Here is an 18,518-nt window from a genome sequence, read left to right as displayed (position 1 = left end):
CTAACTAATTTCCTTAATTTTTGAAAGTTAGTTCTTTTGAAATCAAAGACCCTAGTCACAGATCTATTTTTGTTTATCCTTCCATTTAGTTTGAACTGAATTAGCTCATGATCGCTCAAACCAAGGTTGTCCCCTACAACCATTTCTTCTATGAGGTCCTCACTACTCACCAAAACCAAATCTAAAATGGCATCCCCTCTTGTTGGTTCAGCAACTACTTGGTGAAGGAAACCATCAGCTATCGCATCCAGGAAAATCTGAGCCCTATTATTATTACTAACACTTGTCCTCCAGTCTATATCTGGCAAGTTAAAGTCTCTCATGATCACACAATTCCCATTAGTATTTACTTCATTAAAAACATTAAAGAGGGCTCTATCCATATCCAGATCGGATCCCAGCAGTCTATTGAGCACCCTAAGTACTATCACAGGGGAGGATCTAGTAGTTTATTCCCCAATATAATTTTTACCCAGACAGACTCTGTCTTATCCATTCCATCACTTCTTACTTCTTTACAGTCTACCTCATCATTGATATACAATGCTACTCCATCATCTTTGCCTTTATTTCTGCCTTTCCTAAACAGCACATACCCTTCAATACCTGTAGTCCAGTCATGACTACTATTCCACCATGTTTCTGTTATCCCTATAGTATCTGGTTTCACTTCATGCACCAATAGCTCTAGTTCCTCCATTTTGTTACATAGGCTCCTCGCATTAATGTACAAAGATCTTAATTTTTGCTGTTTGGCCTCGCTCAGATTCTTTACCCTATTAGGCACGGTCATTCTACAGCCAGTATAACCTATTAGATTGGTATCCACGCTGCCCTTCCTCCTTATGTCCATTCTCCTACCCACAGCTGTATCCTTTCTTTCTTCATTTTCTTCCCTCTCAATGTTAAAATCCAGCGTGGAGATTACCTGGACATCTCCCAACCCTCTCCCCGAGATTCCTAGTTTAAAGCTCTCTTGATCAGTTGTGCCATCCTCCATCCTAGAAGTCTATTTCCCTCCTTACTCAGGTGAAGAAAGGTAAGCAGCAGGATACGGACCCTGGACTTCAGGAAAGCAGACTTCGACTCCCTCAGGGAGCGGATGGGTAGGATCCCCTGGGGGACTAACATGAAGGGGAAAGGAGTCCAGGAGAGCTGGCTGTATTTCAAGGAATCCCTGTTGAGGTTACAGGGACAAACCATCCCGATGAGTCGAAAGAATAGTAAATATGGCAGGCGACCAGCTTGGCTTAACGGTGAAATCCTAGCGGATCTTAAACATAAAAAAGAAGCTTACAAGACGTGGAAGGTTGGACATATGACCAGAGAAGAGTATAAAAATATTGCTCGGGCATGTAGGAATGAAATCAGGAGGGCCAAATTGCACCTGGAGCTGCAGCTAGCAAGAGATGTCAAGAGTAACAAGAAGGGTTTCTTCAGGTATGTTGGCAACAAGAAGAAAGCCAAGGAAAGTGTGGGCCCCTTACTGAATGAGGGAGGCAACCTAGTGACAGAGGATGTGGAAAAAGCTAATGTGCTCAATGCTTTTTTTGCCTCTGTCTTCACTAACAAGGACAGCTCCCAGACTGCTGCGCTGGGCATCGCAACATGGGGAGTAGATGGCCAGCCCTCTGTGGAGAAAGAGGTGGTTAGGGACTATTTAGAAAAGCTGGACGTGCACAAGTCTATGGGGCCGGACGAGTTGCATCTGAGAGTGCTAAAGGAATTGGCGGATATGATTGCAGAGCCATTGGCCATTATCTTTGAAAACTCGTGGCGAATGGGGGAAGTCCCAGATGACTGGAAAAAGGCTAATGTAGTGCCAATCTTTAAAAAAGGGAAGAAGGAGGATCCTGGGAACTACAGGCCAGTCAGCCTCACCTCAGTCCCTGGAAAAATCATGGAGCAGGTCCTCAAGGAATCAATCCTGAAACACTTACACGAGAGGAAAGTGATCAGGAACAGTCAGCATGGATTCACCAAGGGTAGGTCATGCCTGACTAATCTAATAGCCTTCTATGATGAGATTACTGATTCTGTGGATGAAGGGAAAGCAGTGGATGTATTGTTTCTTGACTTTAGCAAAGCTTTTGACACGGTCTCCCACAGTATTCTTGTCAGCAAGTTAAAGAAGTATGGGCTGGATGAATGCACTATAAGGTGGGTAGAAAGTTGGCTAGATTGTCGGGCTCAACGGGTAGTGATCAATGGCTCCATGTCTAGTTGGCAGCCGGTGTCAAGTGGAGTGCCCCAGGGGTCGGTCCTGGGGCCGGTTTTGTTCAATATCTTCATAAATGATCTGGAGGATGGTGTGGATTGCACTCTCAGCAAATTTGCAGATGATACTAAACTGGGAGGAGTGGTAGATACGCTGGAGGGAAGGGATAGGATACAGAGGGACCTAGACAAATTGGAGGATTGGGCCAAAAGAAACCTGATGCGGTTCAATAAGGATAAGTGCAGGGTCCTGCACTTAGGACGGAAGAACCCAATGCACAGCTACAGACTAGGGACCGAATGGCTAGGCAGCAGTTCTGCGGAAAAGGACCTAGGGGTTACAGTGGACGAGAAGCTGGATATGAGTCAGCAGTGTGCCCTTGTTGCCAAGAAGGCCAATGGCATTTTGGGATGTATAAGTAGGGGCATAGTGAGCAGATCGAGGGACGTGATCGTTCCCCTCTATTCGACATTGGTGAGGCCTCATCTGGAGTACTGTGTCCAGTTTTGGGCCCCACACTACAAGAAGGACGTGGATAAATTGGAGAGAGCCCAGCGAAGGGCAACAAAAATGATTAGGGGTCTGGAACACATGACTTATGAGGAGAGGCTGAGGGAACTGGGATTGTTTAGTCTGCGGAAGAGAAGAATGAGGGGGGATTTGATAGCTGCTTTCAACTACCTGAGAGGTGGTTCCAGAGAGGATGGTTCTAGACTATTCTCAGTGGTAGAAGAGGACAGGACGAGGAGTAATGGTCTCAAGTTGCAGTGGGGGAGGTTTAGGTTGGATATTAGGAAAAACTTTTTCACTAAGAGGGTGGTGAAACACTGGAATGCGTTACCTAGGGAGGTGGTAGAATCTCCTTCCTTGGAAGTTTTTAAGGTCAGGCTTGACAAAGCCTTGGCTGGGATGATTTGATTGGGGATTGGTCCTGCTTTGAGCAGGGGGTTGGACTAGATGACCTCCTGAGGTCCCTTCCAACCCTGAGATTCTATGATTCTATGAATTCCATCCCAAGAGAACGGTGCTCTGTCCATGAATGCTTCCCAGTGGCCATACATCCCAAAGCCCTCCTTATAGCACCAGTGCCTGAGCCATCTGTTGAGCATCATAATCTTGTCACACCTTTGTTGCCCTTCTCTGGGAACAGGCAGAATCCCACTGAAGATCACCTGAGCCTCGATTTCCTTAAGCATCTTCCCCAGCCTGGTGTAGTCTACCTTGATATGTTCCAGCGAGAATCTAGCCATATCATTTGTTCCCATGTTAAGGACAATCAGTGGATTGTTTCCTGCTCCCGTTAGGATCCTCTTCAGCCTGAGGTCCACATCCCGTATCTTAGCACCCGGCAGACACCACACCCTTTTATTCTCTGGATCAGCTCTTGTTACAGACCTGTTTATTCTTCTCAGTAAGGAGTCCCCAATCACGTAGACCTGCCTTTTCCTGGTGACAGTGCGATTCTCCAGTCTATCCCCTGTTCCCTCTGGTTGCAAATCCTCTCGATTCCTATTGTCCCTTGTAATCTTCTGCAAGCCATCCCATATCCTCCTGGGGCTCATATTTGGTGTTATCTCCATTGACTCTTCCCCTCTTCCTATAGGACTACCTGCTCTTCTCTTCTTCCTTGCCATCTCACCTTCAGTGACCACCTGCTGTGCACCTTCATTTTCCAACTCCGCAAACCTGTTCCTGAGTTCTGTTTCTCCTTCACTAGCCCATCTTTTCCTTTGTCTGGTTCTCTTCGTCACATGCTTCCACTGTCCACTTTCCTCACCTAGCAGTATCCCCTCAGAGTTCTTTGGTCCTGCTTCCATCTGCAGGTCTGAACTTTTCTCTTCAGCCTCCTCATGTCTTTGCTCCATAATCCACTCAAACCCCCTTCTAAACTCGACCAGAGTTTCCACCTGCATCTGCAATCCTCGGATCTTTTCTTCCATCAGCTCTATCAGGCAGCACTTGATGCAGACGAAACTCTTTTCAGGTACCATCTCCAGGATCATGTACATCCAGTCATCTTCTCTGTGTCTTCCACTACTTGGGTCACTCCCACTGCTGCCTCTGTATAAATACCTTCTCCTCCAACGAACTCCCACTCAAACTCCCCTGTTTCCAGCTCTGTTTGCTGGCTCCTGTGCTGCTGCAGCTGTCTGTGTGTGTGTGTGTGTGTGTGTGTGTGTGTGTGTGTGAAAGAGAGAATGTTATCTGCTGCTCTTTCATTGGTACAGCGAATCTGGGCAAGACTGCTGCTGTTGTCTTTTGACAGTGATGAAGATTGTATATGTACTTTCTCTGTTGTCTGTTCAGAGGAGCCCTTCAGAGTTCAAGGCCAGACACTGCAAGTCTTGCTTTCCAAAAGGTTGGCTATCTGAACTTACTGGATACAGTCCTGCATAGTTGTTACAGCCACCGAAGCCTTATTTACTTATTTGTATATGCTCTCTTTGGTGCTTATTCCCATAGTGTCTGAGCACCTCACATTAGAGCCTTAGGGATGTTGCTGTGTCTATGCCTAAAACTCCATTTATACCTCCTGTCACTATTTCAGGTCATGCTACGGCCAGAACCAGTGCCTTTAGGCTTACATGCTGCTTTCTGTGTTGCCTCTTACAGCTCTTTGCTTGTTGGAAGAAGGAGCTAAGAAACTTACAGTGCAATGTCTTATATGCTACTTGTATCTCCTCTCCCTCCATACCCCCTAGGTCTGGCTCATAATGACTCTCTGTCTTTTTTTTATTAATTGTTGTCCTTTTCCATTCATTTCTGTGCATGAATACATAAATAAAAATGATATAAAACAGCACTCTTTGTTTCCACATTCCATTCCCTCCTTCAGCATCTTTCTTATTAGTGCTTCCTCCCTGCCAAACAAGAGACAGCATCTTTAAAAATTAACCTGTCCAGTGGTTCCTGGGATATTGGGTGAGCTCAGTGCACTTTCCAGCAGACAGTGTCCACAACGCAAAAGACACCACTGCAGCTACTACAAAATTAAGTTGGCACCCATGCTGGAAGGCTCAGAAGAGAGAAATTATGGATTGTATGAGCTCTGGAGACCACACCCTCATTCTGAGAGGTGGTGCTTCCACAAGAGAGTTTCCTGTAGTTGGGACAATGATATGAGGAAGTTAGAACTTCTGCCTGTTCTGAGGATAAACAGAGGACTTCTGTTGTGAGGACTGCCAGTCTTCAGCAGCTTTCCATGAACACTAAAATTAGCACTGATTTCTTTAAAACTCTTCATAAATAATGTCAAAGGAAAACAAAAGGAGAATGTTAGGCTCTTTAAATGATTTTAAAAATCTGTGTTTCTTCCCAGCAAAACTACATGAGTGCATGTCCTCGCAAAACTCACATTGTTCTAAATCTTAATACTGAATGGGTAAAACAAAGTCTGCAGAATAATTTAACCTTACCCTTTCAGTGCTCCTCTGCCTGTTTCCCCACTATGATGCACAGGTGTTGTTGTCACCCATCAACAGTTGTGCTGGTGAAAGCACCTGTGCACGGATACAGGCAGGAAACTGAACAAAACTCAGTGAAAAATGAAATACTGGCCATTGTGCAAACCAGGCAAATTAGTAAATTTCATACTACAAAACTTTTCTTAAAGTTCTATACCAAATCTATGACTTTACATAATCCCACGTTGAAAAATATCCTTTGGAACCAGATTTGTTAAATTTATCTCTAAGAAACAGAATGTAAAGTATAAGAACCAATCCTGCAAACAACTTGAGTAATCAAATTGGCCCCAGTTCACAGGTTATATAAATTACATGTTGGTAAATTAGTATAAATGGATGCAAATTACATGGCAAGGGAGAAAAGGGCTGACATGTAACAGGAAAAGAAACCAGTTGAAGGGTATAAAATAAGATGGTAGGGAGGAACACAGCCTTATCATACATCTTGCAAATATTCCCTAAATTACACACATGGCATGTTGCTTTAACTCTGACTTCAATGATCCAAATGGCATCACATTCCTGATGATTTCAATATTTTCCCTGTTCTCAGTTAATTATAAAGGAATAACCACACAGACATGCAATAACCTTTCTTGAGCCAGATTAATGAACTCATGTTATATGTTGGGTATTATTTGAGGAATAAATTTCAAAATGTGCATAACTTAATGAATGCTTTCGTGGTAAACAGATTTGGAGACCTGCTTGCAAGCAGCAATGTAGAAGCAAAATGCTAATCACTGTGCTTATCCTGATGTACTTCTTAGCTTGAATGTAGGCCAAAAGTAATATATTCCTGCACCTATATTTCCATTCATCACGATACACATAATATGTTGAGAAGTTGTTGAGGTTATAGAAAAGCTAAAATGCTTTGATGTCTCTGTATGTAACTTTCTGAGAAACAGCAGCAGTAACACTTCAAGTTAAAAAACAGCTCTTAAATACTTTATTTGTGTTGACTACAAGTGGATTTGGTGGGCTGCTCAAATAATAGACAATTTCAGGGAGTTCATGGCACACTGGTCATTGCCAAGAGCTAAAAATTAATAAGTTAGACAAAGATCGAGATGAAAAAGTAGGGCAGACACAAGTGGGAGGCTGCACACACAACAAAGCTGAAATATATGACACATTTAGGGCAAGAGCTTCTTGATGGATAGTTGTCTTGGTATCCTTGCGAGCCCAGTAATCTGTGTTACAGACAGCAGCAATCAGATAAAAATCTCCTTTCTTTATCAAGCATTCTTAATACTATAATACCCACCTGGGGAAGTGAGGAAACAGACTGACAGAGCGAGATGGGTACCCAGAAGTCACCTACTACAGGACAGGCCCAACAAGGAAAATAACTGAACACCACTGGCCATGACATACAGACCCCAGCTAAAACCTCTCCAGCACATCACCAATGATCTACAACCTATCCTGGAAAACGACCTCTCACTCTCACAGACCTTGGGAAGCAGGCCAGTCCTTGCTTACAGACAGGCCCCCAACCTGAAGCAAATACTCACCAGCAATTACACACCACACCACAGAAACACTTACCCAGGAACCAATCCCTGTAACAAACCCCATTGCCTACTCTGTCCCCATATCTAATCTAGCGACACCATCAGAGGACTCAACCACATCAGTCACACCATCAGGGGCTCATTCACCTGCATGTCTACTAATGTGATATATGCCATCATGTGCCAGCAGTGCCCCTCTGCCATGTACATTGGCCAAACTGGACAGTCTCTATGTAAAAGAATAAATGGACACAAATCAGACATCAAGAATAGTAACATATAAAAACCAGTCCTGGACATTAAATAACAGATTTAAATGTAGCCATCCTTCAACAAAAAAACTTCAAAAACAGACTTTAAAGAGAAACCGCAGAACTACAATTCATTTGCAAACTTAACACCATTAATTTGGGCTTGAATAGGGACTGGGAGTGGCTGGCTCACTATAAAAGCAATTTTCCCTCTGTTGGTATTGACACCTCCTCCTTCCTCAGTTATTGGGAGTGGATCACATCCACCCTTGTCAACGCTGGTTCTCCACTTGTAAGGTAGCTCCCTTCTCTTCATGTGCCAGTATATCTATGCCTGTATCTGTAATTTTTACTCCATGCATCTGAAGAAAATGGGTTTCTTACCCACGAAAGCTTATGCCCAAATAAATCAGTTAGTCTTTAAGGTGCCACCAGACTCCTCTTTGTTTTTACCTTTCTACCTGTCTATCCGTGTATCTATACTATTGTCATCACCTTGGTATCAGAGTGCTTATTTATAACCATTGTTTTTGACAGGGCCTTATATGTCCAAATCAAAATCCTGGCTTTGCGGCCTCAATTTTCCTCTCTACATCAAAGATATAGCTGCTGGATATCACCTCACCTCCTGTTAGCCCCAACAACACCACTGACACATCACATTTTCTTTGTTTCTTCCGTTGCATAAAGTGGAAATTTGCCATGCAGAAAAGCAGTGCATGCCTCCAGCTATGAGAAGGTCTTGTGTACACACAGTGTGATGGCTATGTATTCAGTTACTTAGCTATTTACTGAGTAACAGGGAAACACGTCATAGGATTTCATAATAGCTACACTGTAGCTACCCTGCATGGTAACGTTAATGGGAATGATGTTACCAGTGGCAATGCTGTGCTATTCTGGATAACCTGACAAGCTGTGTTTCCACTTCATGTGTATATAGACCATGTTTTGCCTCAATATATTGTTTAATTGTGCAGAGTAGCCAGACGAGCATGCTAATACAGCTGAAGCAAAAAGAGTAACAATTTCTAAATGTGTGACCTCATTGTCTTTCATGATATACTTACTTTTCTTTCCACATTTGAAGGATAATTGCTCACCCTTTCTGTCTACTAGGGAGGAGGGAAGTGGAAAGAATCTTTTCCAAATATATTGGCCCAACTGCAGGTTTTCTGACATCATTTTATAGGCATGGTTGCCTAGAAGAAAAAAACTATGAATTGGAAGTCAAGACCATCTGTATTTTTTAATCCCAGTTTTGTCACTGAGTTGCTGCGTGGCTCTGGGGAATCACTTGTCATCTCTGCTTCACTTTATACATCTGTAAAATACTCACTTACTTATCTCTAGTAATGTGGTGGGATTAATAGATTGTTTTGTTTTGTTTGTTTTGTACAGCACCTTGAACTTGTAAAGTGTTAGATAAATTGTAAGCATCATAATTTATATTATTTCTGTTGTTTCATATAGCAATTAACAAACCTGAAACAGTTTATAGTAATAATGAAATAGAACATTCAGCAAGTGAAATTCAATAATGCTTTGGTTACCTACTTTGGGTCAAATCCTGAAGTCCTTATTATTGTTACTTAGTATTTAGCCCCACTCAAGCAGACTCCCATTGCCTTTGGCTTCATGACATTATATCTTTGTATTAAGTGCGCTTTTGTAATTATTTCCTACTCTCTCCAAGAATGACTGTTAGGTCAACAAGCAATTAGAGTGGTCAAAGGTTTTCACTGTCTATATTATTGTTTTTTAAACAAAAGCTCCCTTCCTTAATTGCAGATATCTTAAAGACTGCATTGCTGTGCTACTGAATTGTTTGAATACATAGACTTGAATTAAAAAAGAAACAAAAAGATAGGGCCAGAGCAACTTGTGAATGACTCATCATTTTTAAAAACACCATATTTTCAGACAAGTACATTTAACTCACCACATTTCTACTGATTCGAATGACTTTGATACAATATTATAGGGTATTTTGTTTGGTTCCAATATGTTCCTAAGGAGTTTTTGAACATGCTGCTGTTTTTTCAGACACAACTTTTATTTTACATGTTTGTTACATTTGTTACACTTCTGTTTGAAAATCCAAAACCTTTACTATTTTTATAGTAGTCACCACTACATTTAAAGTGCTATTTATAACATATTTTTACTGATAGTTTGTATATTAAACCCTAACTGCTAAATTATATATAAAAGAGGTCATACCCCCTGTTTATAGCATAATTAGCCATTGGCTTAAACAAAATAATACAAAAGTTCATATTTGTCAGGATATACATGTTGTCAACTGAGTGAAGATACCTCCCATTTTTACAACTGAAGAGTCATTCTTTCCCTTTGGATTATAGATGGAAAGTCTCAAAATCTCCACAGGTCTGTACTAAAGATACATAAACCACTCCAGATAAGAACCAACCCTGGAAATTCAATCATCCTTCACATAAGATGGCTATGTTTTCAAAATCAGAAACTGGAACACTTTTGTAGTGACATTTTTGGGGTCAAAAATACACATGTATAAGACAAAGTAAATTGAAAATATAAATATATCCTAATGTTCCTACGGCCAACTTCTGACTTAACAGTAGCATGCATATTACTCATTGTAGCATTTTTTTCTGTTAACTTTGTGCTGTGAATGAGTTTATCGTGACATACCGAATAAGTGCAATTCATATTTGAGCAAAATGAGAAGCTTTGAGCATGTGCACTCATCTGAAAATTCTCTTCACTCCCAAACAACCCCTACTGGTCTCAATGTGTGTGTGTGGGAAGAACATGATGTGGTCTGGTACTGAAAGGACACAGTCCCACCAGCAAAGGAGGGGACACTCAATGAGGGACACCAGGTAGTTCTTCCCTCTCCCTTCCTCCCTGCCCCCATGAGTCTCTGGTACCCACTGGACACATAGGGGGCACAGGTGTTCATTAGGCAGCATTCCCCAGCACGCAGGATTTAAACTGCAGTGGGGGCCATTTGAAGCTTCTTTCAGCTCCATTCCAGCATTCCCACCCTCCCCTCCCCAAACTAGACATGGGAAACCAGCCTGACAGATGCTGTGGGTGTAGGTGATTACCCGTTTGGTGGTCAGGTAGGGATGGCTAGGGAGTGTTTTGTCTTTCTTGCAGCACTTTCAAGCAACAGTGGGGTAAGAAGGAACACACTTAGTTTCTAACTGAGGTACTTGGGTTGAGTGGTTAATTCATCACAATTTGCAGTCAGTGTCAAGTGTGGCTAAAAGGATAAAATGAACAGTTCCTAGAGATAAAAGACCTGGGATTTGGAGATGGACATTGGGTTCATGAGATAGGGTGAGACTTTGTGAACTTTGTGGTCCACAGTCAGACCTTGTGGCCTTCTCAGGACAAGGTTCCCACCCTTCTGCACTCTCTGTCCCCCCTCGGGGTGGGGAAGATACTAGGACTGCATCCTGGGGGGCAGGCTGAGAAGATCCTTCCCCAAGCTATGGATTGTATGGTAAGAACCCCTGTAATCGCTGCACTGGGACCAACAAAATCTTGCTAAAGGAGGGTTAATAGACAGGTAGTACACTTCCCCTGTGCTAAAATTTAATAAAAGTTGCAGCCTGCCACTTAATTCCATGCATGTACCTGTCCTAAGTTTGGCACTGTGTCCACATCAACACTAAAAGAAAAGGAGTACGAGTGGCACCTTAGAGACTAACCAATTTATTTGAGCATCTATATTGGTCTCTAAGGTGCCACTGGTACTCCTTTTCTTTTTGCAAATACAGACTAACACGGCTGCTACTCTGAAACACACCAACACTATTCATCATGCAGAACTCTCATTCCACTGGACTGCTTGTTCCTATTACACAAAGAAAATTCTGTTTGGTATAGAAATTTCTTGAGCAAATATGTTGTAGTTATTTAAAAAATGTTTTGATTGATTAAATGAAAAACAAACAAACAGCAAAAAACAACCTAGGATATATCAAGTGTCCTGAAATAAAGTTCTGCGACACTGGAACATCCTATGAGAAACTGGGACTGTCCCACTAAAACTGAGACATGAAATCACTTCACCATTATACCAAACCTTTTGTTAAGTTGGGAAACATTCATCTTTTTTAGCATTTTTTTGTTTTTTTTGTTTAGTGCCATCTGCATTTTCAGATGCCAGCTGGAAGTGGTAGCTGAAGTGACAAAATTACTTCACGGAAAGCTAAGGCCTCCAGTCTGTAGTAAGCTTAATGGGGGCTGAGCCCGTGGAAGTCAGTAGAGATTTCTGTGGCTCAGTGAAATGCATTGCAGAATTGAGGCCTAACTCCATGTTAGTGCAGCTCTTTCCAATGAACCAACTGAAATTTCCTTACCACTTCACCTCCCAGTTCAAAACAGCTAAATAATTAGCATAATGTGATGTTGCTGTGGGGAAAAATAAATATGTTTATTTCAGATTAAATAGTATCACTCAGATCAGGTCAGGATTTTGTAATCTGAGATTCTAGTAGTAATTTTACTGTTAGATACAGATAATGAATTATTAGTAGTACTATTGTTATTTATTATCTAAAGTTATTGCAGTCATACAGAGTTCTTTCATTACCTCAGCCACCCTCCTTTTTGTGTAACAACTTGAGTAAAATATTTATAGAAGTTTACTGACTATAGATCTATGATAATTCTCCTGAGAAAGCTTGACGTTTTTCAATCAGTGAGTTCTAGAGTGCTCAGACAATATGTAAAATGCTCCATAAAGCAAAGAATCATTGAGAGATGCCCTTAAAATCTTGCTGTCAAGAAACCCAAAAAAACTTCTGTTATTTAATCTATGAAGATGTTAACTGTATTAATTATTTACTTCTAACAGGGGAAAAATGGATTTGCATTGCTTTTCACAATGTAGCACACTACTGTATTTCACCATTTCATTTAATATTTTGCCCACTAGATGGGGGTAGACAACCTTATTCTATACTGTACATCCCGATAGCCATGGTAGATGAGAACTTCCTCAAAGATTGATTAAACACATTAAATGTAGCTTCTCTGGGGGCCTTTTTCTTTTTAGCCTTCCAGAAACCCCTAAAAACCTAAGGAGTGCTGTTTGTTAACTCTTGGTCGTTACAATGTGAGACTGAATTGAGGTCATATAGAAATGCATTTTCTGAGTTTCAGAGTTGATGGAGGACTGCAGCCTTAAACTTCCACTTTAATAAATCAGGCAATTTATTTACAGATTAAGTAAAACAAGTATGTTATGGCGAAATAGAGAATGAATATACAAAGTTCATCTTTTAAATCTAAATAAGTAATTGAATGAACAAAAAGATCCCATGCGTGTGTAGCACAAATGCAGACTAATGTTGTTGAATTAGCTTCACCTGCCTCTTGACCATTAGATCCAATTGATCACTACTGGTAGATCCATTAAATTCTAAGCTTCTAAATCAGACATGTGGATGCAAGCCATATCCCCCTTTCCAGGACCCAGTAAACCAAGTCAAGTGAAAGTATAATGATCTCTAATTTGCAACTGCAAAAGATGTTAAACATTTTACCTGCAACTGAAACATGCTCAGAAGTATGTAGAACTTTTATTTGTGAATGAAAGTTACAAAAGAAAGTCTGGGAAAAAAATCACTTTAAATCAAACCCTCAAACTGAAATGCAACGAAACAAAACAGGTCTGGATACATACAGCCCAACCAAGGATTACTTCTTATGTAAGCACAAAGCTGTAGTTCATTGTTATGATTTTTTAATTGAAATATTTGTACAGTACATTTGGGCTCATAAAATGAGGTTCCGAAAGCACAGGCTTGAGCCAGGTAAAGAATGGACAAATGTTATGCTAACTGTCTTACACCATTCTAAGAATATGCTTAAAACTGACCTACAATGCTCCTTGTCAGCAGAGAATGCCAACTGTAGCAAATTGTGAAGATCTTTTTTTCTGAAGTGGGCTAATGAAGAGTAGGATAAGACCATCTGATTAGTTTTTACTTACGATCTGAGCCAGCATTTTAAAAGTAAACTATCTGACTGCACCATTCCCCTTAAATAGCAATGGTTGTTACTTAACTGCCGTAATGACACTTTGATTTGAAACAAAAGCTCAATTTTATGAACACACTAAAGATTCCCTAACTAAACTTAAACCATACATTATCTATTTTTGCAGCCTATTTCAAATATCTTTCCAGTGCTACAAATATATTATAAAAATCATAGGGAAAAAGAAGCAGAAATAGGTACATATTATTATACTCTTAGATGTTGTTATGATGATTATTGTAACTCTCTGAAAGGTCTGTGTGCCATAAGCACTATGACGTTCGTTTTTCAAGCCTACGCACTCTTTTTAATGAATTTTTTGTCTTCTTTACAGATGGCATAAACACTTTCCATCTTTCTTTTCAGTCTGTCACCTTCACCTTTGCTTACACAGTTACTATTGCTCATAAAACTTACATACTACTGGAGGTTTTTCTCATTTGACCTAATAAATAGCAGTCTTTCCATTTCACTATTTCACTAACAGTTGTATCATTTTGCTGAACTTGAAATAAATGTGTAAAGGGAAAAATGATCTTTGTATAAATGTTAAATTTGCTTCAGATGTTAATACTTTCCTATTATTATTATTACATACAAGCTTCTATAGCGGTTGTACAATTACAAATAAGTTTCTTAGCAGCCCTAAGTGCTATTGATAGTATTCTGTTGCTTTTGCTAGAACATGCAATATTACAAAAAATAGTTGACAGGATGTGATGTACACAATGAAGTCTGCATGATTTGAAATAAAAAACAAGACTTTAATATAAAGTGCTTGTCTGATTTTAATTTTGGTAATATTTATCCAATAATTTTGAATGACATGTTAAAACTATTTGTTTCAATAGACAAATTAACATTATGAGCTTCATATAAATGTCCTAATTAGACATTTTTAATGATGCAAATGACATATAAATGGACATTGAAGTAATTTAGACTAATAGGCAAATCCCATTAATAGTATCTCATTTTCAAATTGGTTTAACACAGGTTTAAAGAGCTTCTAAGCAGCCCATTTTGAAGAATTAAATTGTTGTAAGGATAAGTCTAAAATGTATTGAAGTACACAGCTCTGCTTATGACTGTAGTACTGTTGAATGATCCTGGATGGCTTATATCTATAATGACACATTTTACCCATAGTTTTTTAAAATACATAATAAGCAGCATTTTCATATACAGTAAATGGTTTTAAGTAACATAGTAATAAATACTCATATCATATCCAAATAAACAGTTACCCTTCTTTACTGTATATGAACAGTTTCCTTCATGCATACTATCTTGTATTTTAACTGATTGATTTGTAATATTGAAGATATTTTTAAATCTCCACTATATTGTATTTAATCTAGTCCCTTTCCCTTCTTTCTTAAGGAGGGGTATGTACAGGTTCTAATGTTTGTTTTTGTTTTTCACTGGCTGTTTTAATGCCATCGTGAGTTATTTTGGAGGCTGACATTATGAGACATTGATATCTTTTTGTCTGCATTTGTTTCATTTCACATTGCCCAATTCCCCCTCTGCTCCAGTGATGTCAGCCTGAACACATTGTTCATCCCACAACCATCTCCTTGCTTTCTTCCTCATTGCTCTTTAAGCATGATCCAAAGCCCATTGAAGTCAATTGCCTCAAGTAAAGAAGATCAGAATATGATAGGTAGTAATAACTATTTGCAGGGTTAGAATCTTGAGGTGAAATACTGGCTCCAGTTAAGTCAATGGCAACTCTCCTGGGCTTCTATCCTGCAATCTGAACCATGCAAGTTGGCTCTAACACACCAATGAACCTCATCGATGTAGAAAGGAGAGTGCCCAAAAAAACCCAGCTCTCTGCTTTTCATTTTTATTCAGCTTTTCCAGAAAACAATATATTACTTCTTGGCACTGAGTGTTCTGCTTCCCCTGCCTTTCTCCGAAAGTTGGAACATTAACATGTACTTTATTTTATTTTTTAAAATTTCCACTAAAACAACATTTCCTAAGCTTTAATAGGAGAGTCAGCCAGGGGACTAACACCCTGTATAATCTGATGTGTATGCAAAATAAGAGACTGAAAAGCATACTAAGGACTATCCGCTCATGCTGCCTGTGGAGGATTACCAGGGATTACATGTAATTATCTGAAACTGCACGCTGGTTTTTGCCAGTTTTAAAGAAGTATAATTGATAGGGCTTCTAATTTCCCCAAACATTTTTTGCACATTTTTCTTTTAAAAATGTACTTATGAAAAGTCAAATGGTTATAACTGAGAAATGAAAGTCACTGAAAATTGTTCTGTGTTTAGAGATATATACGTATATCAACTGCAAAAATGGCACTCTGTGAAAGGTAAAAGACAGAGACAAAGCTAAGGGTTTATTCTGCACAGAGCAAATTGTGATCAAAATTTATTCCCATTATTGGTGACTTTCAGGTGTCTATACATTCTGTGGGCCAGATTCTGATCTCAGTTACTCCAATTTAAATCCAGAGTAGCTGAAGTAAATTGAGTCATTTAAGATTTACAGTGGGGTAAATGAGAGATTACATGTCCCTGAAACTGCAAATAGCAAATAAATAAATAAATAAATAAAATCCATGTCTTGAAATATGGAGGGTTTTGTAAATATCCAGATTTTCAAGGGCCAAACAAAACAAAACAATATAAAACAGTAAAACAATCCAATCTCCACAACTGAATTCCTGCTAACTTGTACATTAGAGATGTGGGTAATGTGAATGTTAGACTTTTAGGATGGTATTTTCAAAAGCACTGTGCATCACCTTCACTCCGCTCTCACAGAAGTGAGTGGGAGTTTTACCACTGCTGTCAACAGGAGCGGAATTAGGCCAAAGCTCAGTGTTTTAGAAAACGCCAACATGAAAGCAGCAGTCATTTCTGCACTTTTACCTAGAGACCGCTGGGGTCTGATTCTACTTATAGTTCTTGATCCTGCTTGGAGCTACTCCCATGAGCAAAATTATGCATCTGCATAACTGCTAACAGCAGCAAGTCCTATCAGTAGATTTGAGCCTCAGCTGGTATTTAAAGCTCAGTGCTGTGGCTATTACATTCAACTGGAAAACGCCCATTGACTTCAATAGTGCAGGACTGGGCCCAAAGTGAAAGTGACAACATAGCACTTTGAAATCAGTCGGGCTACTTCCATGAGTAAAACTTCTCATGTGTAAAAGTGTTAAGACTGAGTACATTAGCAGAACTGCAGAGCAGAGTCTTACACTAGAAATTAAAAAAGAAATGACAATTTGACTATTCAGAGAGGTTTGCATACAAATAGAACAGAAGAGAGGAAGAGGATAACACAATAAAGGCCAGATTCACAAAGAGATTGAGGTGCCTAACTGCCACTTTAGGCACCTGCATCCAACATTCCGGTGCCACTGCATTGCTTGCCCCTCCACCACCCATTCAGCTGCTGCCTAAAACCCTTTAAGTGCCTAACTCACCTGGTGTTTACATTTTTACAATAAAAGTTCCCACATTCCTAAGTTTCTGCTTCTGAGCATGAGCACTGCAGCCTCACTCTATGCATCCTGGTGCCTAATGACAAGGCAAGGGAAGATAGGAATTCCTCTTCCTAACTTGCCTGTGGGGCTTGATCCAGTAGGCGGGCTCAGAGCATGCCTACCAGAGCTTGCTCCATTCAAAACCCATGGGGTGCCCACTTTATAACTTGTAACCCAGTGGTTATAATCAGGGGACCACAGAATGACTCTACAGTCTGGTGGGTAAGGCCCTCATGTGGGAGACTGAAGTTTAGTGCCCCTGCTGCCATGATTTTTTAAAAAAAATTATTTATCCACAGTGGAAGAGTATTAACAGGAAAGACAGAGAGAGCCCCACATCAAAATATCCCTATAACCCACAGATCATTAGGGAGGTGGAAGACCAATGTTCAAATCCTTTCTTCTCCATAGCAGAGAGGGGGGAATTGAATCTGGGTCTGCCACACCCTAGGTGAGTGCTCTAACTGAAAGTTATAAAGTATATGGGGTGAAGATGACACCACTACTACTTGAAAAAGTGGTTAAGGAACCTGACTCCAAGAGAGGGGTTCCTGGCTGTCGATCACAAGCAGAGATTAGCACCTAACTCTGGGCTGCAGGGAGATGACTAACACCATGAGAGGGGCGGGGCTCAAGACACAATCCTTTTATTGGCTTCTCCTACTGGCTGGCATTGGCTGTTCCCCACTCAGCGTGCTGGCTTTCGTGGATCCCATTCTAAGGCACCTCATGCACCGTATAGGGAACCCAGGCACCTAAATCAGGCATTGTGAATCCCAATGATTTTCTAGGCACCTAAGAGTTAGGCATTGTAACGCTGAGCATCACGATGCTGAAGGCCCAGATTTTTAAAGCTATCTAGGTGTTGCTGCGCTCAGTGTCACAATGCTTAACTAATTTAGGAGCCTAAATCCCATTTTCAAAAGAAGCCCAAATCCCATTGGCTGTTGATGGAATGAATGCTCCTAAATACCTAAAATCCCTTTTGAAAATGAGATTAAGGCTCCTAAATTAGTTAAGCATTGTGACACTGAGCGCAGCAACACCTAGATAGCTTTAAAAATCTGGGCCTATGTCCCTTTGTGAATCTAACCCTAATTCAGTTATTTACCCCTGACTATAAAAGTGTGCATGTTCAAACCATTTTTTGCTCTGTTCACCCTGCCAGGACCAAAGCTTGTCTGTAATAAAATAAATCAGAATAATCTTCAGCCATTGTCACATTTTCCAGAGGCAAGTTTGCATTTTTTAGTGTCTGTAGTGTACTGATTACGAAACAGTTTAGATTGTTACATCTGAAGAGGGAAGTGAGGGATGTCAGATAGTGGTGTTCTTAAAAAATTGGAGCCAGATTATGGCCTATGCTACATGGCACAAAGTCACATGGGGGAGTAGTACTCCCCTGTTACAATCTGAGATGGCTTGACTGGGCACAAATGGGTAAGAAGGGCCCACTGCTCCTTCTCTGAGGAAATGGGTAGGGAATGGATGGAGTTTAGACTT

The sequence above is a fragment of the Chelonia mydas genome, chromosome 3, assembly GCF_015237465.2.
Source record: "Chelonia mydas isolate rCheMyd1 chromosome 3, rCheMyd1.pri.v2, whole genome shotgun sequence".
Classification (NCBI taxonomy): domain Eukaryota; kingdom Metazoa; phylum Chordata; order Testudines; family Cheloniidae; genus Chelonia; species Chelonia mydas.
The sequence above is the reverse complement of the archived record's forward strand: the minus strand, read 5'-3'. Positions refer to the sequence as shown.